At 28.4% G+C, this 11,809-nt stretch overlaps 1 pseudogene; it reads right to left on the bottom strand.

Annotated features, from left to right (window-relative positions):
• Positions 1 to 1,950: 1,950 nt before the first annotated feature.
• On the bottom strand, positions 1,951 to 11,427 carry LOC113385871 (annotated as a pseudogene).
• Between the last annotated feature and the right edge of the window lie 382 nt (positions 11,428 to 11,809).

Below are 11,809 nucleotides of genomic sequence, written 5' to 3'. Positions count from 1 at the left end.
TTAGTGTTCTTTCAATTACAATATCTTATAATAATCTTACTTTTCGTTTATGATCTGCTTGACACTGTTGAAATTTTTGGCGCACAATTTATTGATGTAAGCTTTTCCATTTAAATCGTTAAATAATTTTCGCAACGTAGAAGTTATCATTATATTTGGAAATCTATATCGAATGCAGTTGAAAATTCTAGACTCCGCATCTTCACAAATCGTTGCAGGTAGAAGAATCTGCAAAAGAATTGGTCATAAATCAACTCGAGTTTTTAAAACATTAGAATGATAACTTATTTTATACTAATTCTAAAGAGAAATCTGATGAATTTGCATACTTCATTTGGATTCAGAACATTAATGATCATCAGTGTTCCAATGTAGGAATTGCAGTCCGTCAATTGGCACAACGACAAAGAAGGACTAAATATATCAATAGAAGCCATACCCACTTCACCTCTGGCAGCAGCTCGTCCTTCAGTTATTGCTAAAATGGCAAAATACATAAGAAGCTTGAAAAATACTTTTTTTTACCAATCCATTATGATGATGAGAAAGGATAGAAATCGCACCTAAAATGACGTAGCTACAATCTTGTGTGCTCGAGCTCACACCAGATCGGCCTGTTTGGCCGGTTCGCTGATCAGATGAAGAACTGCAGAAATATTTATACTTTAAAAACATTTTGATTGTTTTATAAACATAATTCTAGTAATTTGACGGCTGGTGATACAATTTTTCAACTAACAAATATTTAAATGACAAACCTTTGTCCGCGAATTCTGTCTCTTGGTGTTTCTAGCCTCGAACTATCAGAAAAACTGATAGTATTTACAGAACCTGTAGTAAAAAAGAAGTTCTTCAATTTGGAAGTTAAAATCTTTATGTGCGAAATTGAGTACAATTGTACTTAAGTTCCTCAAGTAAAAATAACAAAAAATATTTATTTGTTATAGATTTAATACAAATAATATGCTCATAATGATATGCTCACGTTATTATTTTTAACAATTTAAAACTAATCCTTACAGTTTTTCGAGCAATTTGTTTATGACTGTTTCACTATTACATGCTTAAGGTATCTTCAAATTAAAAATATCTTCATCAAATTTGCACAATTTTTCATAGTATAAAAATGTGATTATACTTATTAAGCTTAGATTCTTTATATAATAGTTATAGCTCTAAAGAAAGTCACATTTTAAAGTAACTAATCAACTGTCATCGTTTTATTTATACTCCATGTTACGTATACAAGGGTCGGTATTATGCATCAAGATAATCAGATTATCACTGATGATTAATCACATTTCTTTCATAAAATCTAATTAGAGCTACTTAAAATTATATTTCAGAAATTATTACTTACTGGGTAGAACTGGAAACGGCTTTTTAAAAACACCCTTTCCACTTGATCGTCCATCTTTGATAAAACCTAATTCTTTTCTCACATTCATTTTTATTTTTACGTTAATGAAATCTTTCTTACTTATATTAGTATTGCAAGCGCTTTTTAATATGTTAATTATAAATAAAGCAATAATTATTAAATTGTATAAATAATTATCAGAAGGTTCGTGAAAAAACTCGCCAATTGTCAGTTATTAATTTTTTGCTTTTTTGGTTCACTTCCTATTCTATCTGATGTGAACTTGTTGCATGTAGATATGTACTACCAATATAATTTCCGAAAATGCGCACGAAAATATTTAAATTTAAATTAAAACATTCAAATTATTCATGTACAATAAGTTTATACTCATAAAATCTGTACGTATGCAATATTTGAATCCAAATTTATGTAAGAAATTATTCTTTATTTAATTGATTGTCTGAAAATTTTAGCAACAAGTGGTTTCTGCCATATTAGTAAAAGTATAGCAGTGCATGATAAGCAAAACATTTCAATAAGATGACTTCTTTTTAGTTATGTGTTGAATAGTATTTAAATGCTTTATTCTAATGGCAGATCAGCGATGTAGCATTCATCTAAAATATATATTATTTAATAAAATATGCAAACATTTAAAGCTAAAAATGTTAATTGTTCAAGTCTACATAAGCAAAAGAACAAATATTACACAATAAAGAATTATATTTAACTTTTTATTTATTACTATTGGTTGATTTGATATATTTATTTATCAAATACCTTGCTTATTGTTCATTGGTATTTATATTTATAAAAATTAGTATACAGATATCTGTATTTTTGATTTAAATGATCAATCAAAAGTGAATCGTAGACAAGCCTTTTATTTTACTTACAATTTAACATATGCATATAAGAATTGGGTAAGATACAAGTATATGAATAAGTTTATAATATATATTAAAAATATTTGCAATTATGCAATAACGCTTGAAAGCAATAGCTCAAACAAACATATGGAATGTTATATGTCAATTATTTACAAGAATTTTTATTAACTTTTTCTTTCATCTCATTATCCACAATTAATAAGTACAATGATAAACTCAATGGCACAAACAGTACTGTTAAATTACACATTTGATACAAAAAATATTTTTAATAGTAATTTTGACTAGTTTACAATCCACTTATAAAATGTACATAATGTATTACAATATGATTTTGTGATTACAATAATTGACATAGAAAGCCTTATATAAAAAATAATTTTTGTATAAAATTTAACTATAGTAGCAAAAATAAATACTTTTAATTGTAATAATTTATGCTTCATTATTTTCGCAATTAAGGCACATGAAACAAATTTTAAATAAGTATCATTCAATAGGCAACATACAAGATAAATTAATTTATTTTTATAATTGTAAAAATGCTCTTTTTTGTGCACATTATTTTAAACATTATAATTTAATAATGGAAAGTTATATTATTAAAATAATTTAAGTACGGCTCAAATAATATAAATTAATAACAAATGATTTCTTATCTTAGAGCTAATGTAAGTACTATGAAAAAATGCATATGGCATCTCAGGTTAGAATTAAACTAAATGCACATGCAACGTAATTACTTTTCCATTATCACTTTAATGCACCCATTTAAAGGCACTTATATGCTAACACTATCATAATACGAATAATACAAATTCAATGACATTTATATGGCTAGTGTTGATACATATTTTATAATTATTATAATAAAAATATCTGATACTCATTTCTCGATATGAAATGATTTTTGTTGATTATAGTATCATAATTAAAATATTACAAAACTAAAATTGACACGATTAGCAAACTGAATCAATTTTAGAAGTTTCTTTTAAATCCAAAATGTAATTTTATGTAAAGCTTAATAAATAATTTTAAAAATATAATTATCTTAATATATAACAATATATGTATAGCTTCCAATCACAATCATCATGATAAAAAATTAACACATAAAATATTTTTTAAAGCACCATAAAATTCCATTAAAAACCTATGATTGAAAAGCTAATTTAAAATAAAATATTAAAACAATATACAATTATTATACAAAATGAGCTATAAATACAATATTTAATGATCTTTCCCATTGCTATTTTGGAAACTAGGAAGTTGCAATTCAATACTTTGTCCTGTATGTTTAAATGTTGGTGTTTGTACGTTAGGTGAAATACTTGTGTAAATGTTTTTGTCTTATTACCTAACATGCAAGGAAAGCTTTGTTGAATATTCACTCTTAATTCTTGACCAGTTAATCTGTAAATAAGAGAATATTTTATTATTGAAATAAAACTTAAGAAATATAATATACATTTGATGCTCTTTATCGCTTACTTGGAATATCTGTTACATAAAACTCCTACTAATTCTCCAACACGATCCTCTGGATATAATTTAGTTCCAGGCGTCATACTATTAATATTTGTCATCGAATAGTCATAGTTTCCATTTACAGCTCCTAATGATGACATTGGTGATGTAGCCATTGGCAGCAAGCATACAACAAGATCATTTCCAAGTGGAGAATGTATTACCACCAATTGATCAGGGCCATTAGTCACAGACACGCTTGCAATCTGTTGGAACAATAAGATTGTTAAGATTATTATTTTTAAATATTATATTATAAATAATTAATTAGACATTTGAATGATAAAACTATTGAAATAAGAATAATTAAAATCAATTTTTTGATTATTAGTTCCTAATTCTAAGACAGTATTCATCAAAATCAAATTTATTGTACATTACATTTTGAATTGGCACTGGTTTTTTCATTGATTTGAACTTTACTGCATCAATTTTGTAAAATGAATTATCTGTGACTAGTAACACACGATCAGCACTTTTATTGAATCTGAAATGTAAACATCAAATTGTTAGACACCCAAGTATGAGTCTAGTGCGAAATTATCAAAAGTGCAGAAAATTTACCTATTGAATTTGCGGACGGTGCAAGAGAACATTACTGTTGAAAATCGGTCTGTGTTCTTTAAATTATGTACGGTTGCATTGTAAAATTATAAACTGGATTCTCATTAAGATTGGTCATGTAATCACCAAGCCATCTTCGATTTTGACCCCATTCTGCTCGTTTATTTTTCAAAACTGAAGCTGCAGCCACTTTTATTCTTAATTGAGGCCATTCTTCCTTCGGTACGCAGCTTAGAATCTTATACGATCGATCGCCACCTTGTAAGAATATTATCAAATTGTTACAAAAGTTGAAAATCGACATTTAAAAAAAACTCACAATGAAATATTAAGTTAATATTTTATGTTATTGTAATTACCTCTGGTACATTTTTCTCAAAGGCTCTTCAATGCCCTTGAGAGGTGGTTTTGGCCAAATAATGCTTTTTCCATAATCACGCATTCTTTCGGCATGCTGGAACTTTTGATTCATTTCGCTTACATAACTACGCAGTTTGTACCTCCTAAAGTTTTTAATTATAAATTTTAAACTTCATGCGCACAAAAAATAATGATAAGTATCAATTTTATAATTTAATATTGCACCTGTAAAATTTGATAATTGCATGAGCCGCTTTCATACGTTTGTATTGCTCTCTGCAAATGTATCCTCGAATTTGCTTCTGAATCAAAATTATTATTCCTGGCATCATTTCGTTGCGAGCTTTTTCTAATGCTAATAGTGTTTTTGGTGACCTTTCGTGAATTGAAAAGAATAATTAATAACCAATAATGATATTATTTTTATCTTTATTATTATCTAAAGTGATGAGGTACCTAATAAATATTTTGGTATGTCCATATTTGACATCCTTTCCAAAACCTTTCTGTTCCAGCAGAACACGAGTGCCGTCTTTATCATTACCATTACGGAAATTAGGCCATGTGTATTCAGAGATCATCTTGTATCTAAAATATAATTTATTAATTTCATGAAATTTCAGTACATTATTATTATATAATTTAAGCAAAACTGGTATTAACCGTTTTAGGAATCGATCGTATCTCTGCCTGTATGCAAATCCGGCGCGACGTACTCTTACGTTCTCAACGAGACCCAAATATGAAACCTTGAAAAACATTTTTTTAAGTATAACTATACTACTAATAATATTTTTTTATCATTTTAAATAAATACAATAACTACTGTATACCTGATGTTTGCATCGTTCGTCATCAAATATAGTCGGACTTTTTATGTCATTTGGTTTAATGCATCGAACGTAAAATGGTTCTTTTGAACTTAAAGTTTCGACCAAAGCTAACATTGAATTGCAGAAGAGTGTTCCGGCAGTCTTCGGCCTTTTGGTTGTCTAAATAATCAATACATTCACAAGATTATTAGTAGTTCTATATAAGCAAAATTTAAATGATTTAAATTATTCTTACTTTGGTGATGTCCAATGCTCCTTCAGGCCACATATTTTTAATTATAGGATCTGAAGAATTATACAGCAATCTTTTGAAATCTTGAAACAGAGTATCCTTGTTCTTATCTAAGAATCCTTTTATGCTGTATATCACATCACCTGCATAATGGCTAAAAAATGTAAATCAAATTAATAAAATATGTATAATTAAAGTTTTATAGAAATAACTTAAGACGATTGATTTTCATTAGTACAATTATGCAATACATACGTTATTCTAAAATGTTCTTTGTGTTTTAATTGTTTATCCATAGGTTTAAGTTGTCTACTCGAATAATGGGCATGTACGCTTAATTTTTATCCATCGCTTCCAAGAGCATTTCGTCAGTAACTTTTCCTACATTCAAGCAAGCTTCGTCCAAAATTGCTATTACGCCAACATGAGGTTGTTCAACCAGGTCACAAATCACCTAAAATAGTGAAATATATTGATTCGAAAATAATGCATATCATTATATGATACAGGTATAATAAAAAACGTCTGGTATCTAAATGTTATTATAAAACCTTGGTCATCAAAAGCACTTGAAGTTAAAAAAAATCATCATAATACATCATCAACTTCTATCTAATTTGCATATGTTGTTACTGAATTACTTATCAAATTTCACATGATTACTTAGATCAAAATAGAGTTTAAACATTTGTAATATGGTCTGATAAAATTGAAATCTGAAAAAATGAATTATTTTCTAACTGTATATCTTATCTTATTTTGTTGCTTTAGTATATCAGTAAAGAATTGTTATAGATTTGTAGTCGTGATCTATTATTTTTAGACAAAATTATAGACATTATTACATTTATAATAGTGTGCCACATATAGTAAAAAGAATATCGAGCACTTTCAGAAACTCGAAACTAGTTTAAACTCCAACACAAACTAAAAAAACATTATACAAACCTTATTATTGAAGTAATCAATATTTTTCCATTCGATTCCTTCCCTTCTATACTCTTCTTGCTCTTGTTTAAGAACCAACTCTAAAATATTAAAAAAATATAAATGAATATTAAGGACAATCAGCAACTACTTGTTAGAGTATAATTGTTACTCACCTAAACAGTTGCTGCAATTTTTCATTACAATAATTAATACAAAACTGTTCGAAACTGTTATTGTCAAAGATCTCAAATCCGTAAATATCAAGAACCCCAATAACACGATTGTATCGAGTTTCTACATTTTGGGAAACTTGAATAACATTATTTATTTTCTCAACAATCCAAGTGAATAATAATTAACATATATAGCTTTAGCCAAGGCATCTCGTCCGTATTCGGCTTCTGATAAGTTGTGATTTTTGCGCATAACATCACCTCTGGCAGCGATTACGCGCTGAGTTAGGGCTTCGTTCAATTCACGGTCCGTCACTTTTAGTAAGGTTGAGACATAGTTCATTTGCTTTTTATCAGATATTACTATTTTGTCTTGGTCGGCAGCAAAGGATACGTTTCCCTAAAATAAACTCAAATTATAATTACAAATTCATGAAAAATACAATTTAACAATGTTGTCATGTATATTGTTGTTCCAAGTAATTGTAAGTATTTTGTACAAACCAGATGCAAAATTGCAGCAACAATTCTCCATGCAGTATCACATTCGTCAACCGAAAAACCTAGTGTTTTCATTCCATTACAAGTGGTTTTAAAATCACTTTTGTCATTTATTGAATCGACATTGGACGCGCTGCCCTGAGAAGTGTAGTGATATAAGGCAGGATCTCTTGATAGATTATACTTTTTCAAATCAGATTCGACTGATCCTTTTATTAACTGAAAAAAAGATCAAGTCACTTTAAAATATGAATCAACATTTACAAAGCTAGACTAGATATTAGATGGTAAACCAGTGATTTCCAACCTTTTTTGCACACCCCCGCTCCAATAAAATTATTGTTGCGCCCCCCTTAATTTTTTCAACTATTCAATTTCATAAGTACTCAACTGATATTATCAGACTACAAATTATCATGCAATATTATGTAAAACTAGTGGGGTGTATGGCATCGTGCCTTAAGGCAAATTGCTGGAACTTCCCGTACCGTAACAAAATGTTCGAGGAATACTGAATGTTTTCAAATAGATTATTATAAATATTGTAATTGTATTGTAATATAAACAATGTAATTATTTTCGATATACAAAAAACTAAAAAAAAAAAAAAAAATACATTTTTTTTCCAAAATCAATTATTTTCTTAAGACAAGCAGAAAGTTCTTTGAATCATTTAAATCGGACGCTTAGTTCTCTCAAAAAACTGCCATTTTTTACATATTTAACTCCGTATCTTCAAAATGGCTGGGTCTGCCTTTGCCAAAAACTAATAAACACTTCTCCCAATCATTACTAATTGAATGTTTTTAGATCATTCAAATCGGATACTCCGTCTCTCAAAAAGTCGATTTCTATTTTCTGCACTCGTTGCTCCGTATCTCCGAAACGGCTAGACCTGCCTTCGCCAAAAACTAATCAGCTCTTTTTCCTATCAATAGGAATCGAATGTTTTTTGAACCATTCAAATCGGTTGATCCGTGCGCCGATAACGTGACTGAAAATTTGTATCCATACATACATACACACACACACGCACACACACACACATCCATTTTTCTGAGGTATGCCAAAATGTTCAGAAACCTTCAAAACGTCGAGAAATGTAAAAATTTTCAATTCCGATTTTCGGCCCATTACAATAACTTACCCTACGGGTAGTTCAAAATATGCATAAAAACGAATTATTTTTTTGTATTTTTGTATGATTTAAAAAAAATAGTTCATTTTTGAAAATAGTATTTTGGAAGCAGAGGTAGGCGCCCCAGCTTATAAGAGTCAGGCCCCCTTATAAGAGGGTGAGCGCCCTACAGGTTGGAAACGGAGGTGTTAATCCATACCTGATAAAAGCTGTGAAAGTTTCTTTCTCCTGCTTGTTGCTGAATAACTCGAGATTTTTCAAGCAAGTAGTTTGTGATGTGACCACCGACTGGATCGCCTTTAAAATCAAAACTGATATCCATATATTTTCCAAATCTGGATGAATTATCGTTGCGGTTAGTTTTGGCATTTCCGAATGTTTCCAAAATTGAATTTGACTGAATTAACACATTCTTTACCCTAAAAAGAATTAACTTTAGGTATTGATTTATCGGTAAATTCATGATGAAAACCATATAAAGTTTATATATTACATTATATATAGAATTTATATTAAAAACCTACCTTTCGATTTCCGCTTGTTGCCCCTGATTAGTTACTGCTGCAATGTACTTCATAATAATTTTGGAGGCTTCTGTTTTACCAGAACCTGATTCTCCGCTGATTACAATGCAGGTGTCCGTTTCCTTCTGCTTCAGAGTCTTGTAAGCGCTATCTGCTATCGCAAAAATGTGGGGAGGATTTTCGAACAACTCGCGCCCTAAAATTAATTTTATTTTTATTAGCTTTGTAGATATTCTTTAAGACAATGACACTTAAAATTGGTTAATAAATAAAAACACAAAGGTTGTATTGCCATACAATAATGTCTGTAGAACACAGCAATTCTATTAAAAATGCCAGGGTATTCTTATGAAGAATAAAGACAAGAAACATGAAATCAGAACAACATATTTCTAAGACAAAAATTCGTACGGTTTTTTAATTTGATGCATTGGAGGAAGTTGAAAGCCATATCTGATATTAGCTATAAAATTGTAAATTCATAGAAAAACCAGTTCATTACAAAATTCTAACTGAACTATCAATTATGATATAGAATGTGTACTTACAGACAGAAAAAATATTCATTCACAACATAACAATTAAAATAGAGAAATGCCAATTAATACAAAAAATGAAATATAACTGAATTAAAATAAGTACTACAATAGAGATAAATTAATTAAATTAATTAATAAAAAATTAAATATGAACACTCTAGACAACACAGAAATGTTCACATTGGACATAATAGAAGAAAAGAAATAAGGGCAAATGTCATATGGAGCGCATGAAAAATATATAATAAACTGCCAATCAATATTAAGATGACCAGTGATGACAATAACTTCAAAAGGAAAATAAATAAATATTATAAAGAAATTGAAGACGAAAAAGATTAAAGAGATATTTAAAGATATTTTAAATATAGGGCTAATTAATGTATAATGAAATAAATGATATGTATATATAAAAATATATAATTTGTTTCATAATCTCTTATACCGGGCACCCTTGCCTGACTGAGATATGAAAATAATATATCGATTAAAAAAATCTTTGATATTATCGTGAATTCCAAGGCATTTAATAATGCATAAGTTTGTATGCGTACAAACTTAATACAAAATATTATACTCTTCAAAATTCAAATAAGTACTGAAATCTTATATAAGTTTGGTTAATATAAAGTTATTGATTGAAATGAGAAAGTAGAAGGAAAAATGTAGACTGATTGAATTCAAGATAATTGGTTTCAAACCAACTGAATTTCGCTTCAGGTTAAAATGTTAAAGTATTAGATATAGCTTTAGGCGCAACTGTGAAAGCATAAAATTCAATACCAAACGTTCAATCTTATTTACCATGAAATTCGTCAAAATTTTACATTTTAGTATTATTTATCGTTGCTAAATTTAACCATGCCAAATGCAGAAGACAAATTCAGAAAGAACAATAATATTCAAGATGTTTATTTATCTTGTTTCTTTTGGCAATGAGCATTTAAATATACCTTTGTATTGTGTGACGTAGTTTGCTCCATATATGTTCATGGGCCGGTAAGGATTGACCGAAACACATACTTCGCCAATATAGGTGTAAACATTTGCGTGTGTATCTGAAATAAAAATAAATTAATTAATTATCTAAATATCTTAATAACTGATATAAAAATATACAAAAAAAATTATGAAAATTATAACAAGTAGAGGCATATTAAAATTAATATTTTGAAAGTTGCAAAGTAATAATCTTCTTATAGAGTCTGGGATAAAAAAAAATATATATATAATCAAAAACCATATGAAATTAGACAAATATCCAAATCCAGCAATGCAATTAATAAAAAAAAAATGCTCCAACCAGAAGGCTCAAAAAATGGCCACAAGACCTACTAACTTTTAATTAAAGCACTGTTTCTTTTACTCCTCACTGGAACACAGATTATTATATGGGAATCTCCTCACTGGAAGAGATCTCTAAATGACATTTTATTGGATCACTTAATGAATCATAAAAATTTGTATTTCTGATTGTCTATAATGAATAATAAAAAAATTATATAATTAAAAGCTTCTCGCTGGATGCATTATTGATTTTTTTTAGGTTCTTGAGATTCATACAATATTGATATATAAAGCTACTATTCATTTTTTATTTATTGGCCTCCGATGAACATTTAGCCATACTATTCATTATTTATCTGTATTCAAAATATATTAGACAAAAATCATTCAGGATAAAATTTTACATCTTACGATGTAAATTGGATCTCGATGACAATTGAATTTTCATCATCGAGATGAATTAATTCTACATCTTACAGCTCTATATAAAATAAATTACCCATATAAAACCTACTGTGTCTGTGATATGGAAAAGCCATATCTTGTTCAGAAGCTGCCATTAAAAAGCTCCAAAATAATTCATTTCGACACGAGCCTATCATAGTCGATAAAATGAAGATTATCATAAATTTAGAAATAAAATAGAAGTTTTAATTCCTGGAATATTTCAAGAACATCTAAAAATCTAATGACTAGATTTAGGGCTTATAAATTACATGAAGATATAAATTATATAACATCAAAAATACAATGATTTTTATTACTATCTAGAAAGCGTAATCCTCCAAGTGCAAGTTAACGAAATGATAGCGACGATAATTTTCAAAAAACCGGTTCGATGAGATCACACTTATTTCAGTTGCTATATTTCTTGTTCTCTGATGAAATTCAATAATCTTTATGAGTTATACTTAATATTAATTTGTATGCACTGATAAAACA

The sequence above is a fragment of the Ctenocephalides felis genome, unplaced genomic scaffold, assembly GCF_003426905.1.
Source record: "Ctenocephalides felis isolate EL2017-DRISC unplaced genomic scaffold, ASM342690v1 CF-g0.4_SCAFFOLD_00845, whole genome shotgun sequence".
In the NCBI taxonomy this organism is placed as follows: domain Eukaryota; kingdom Metazoa; phylum Arthropoda; class Insecta; order Siphonaptera; family Pulicidae; genus Ctenocephalides; species Ctenocephalides felis.
This window is presented reverse-complemented; position numbering and strand designations above follow the sequence as displayed.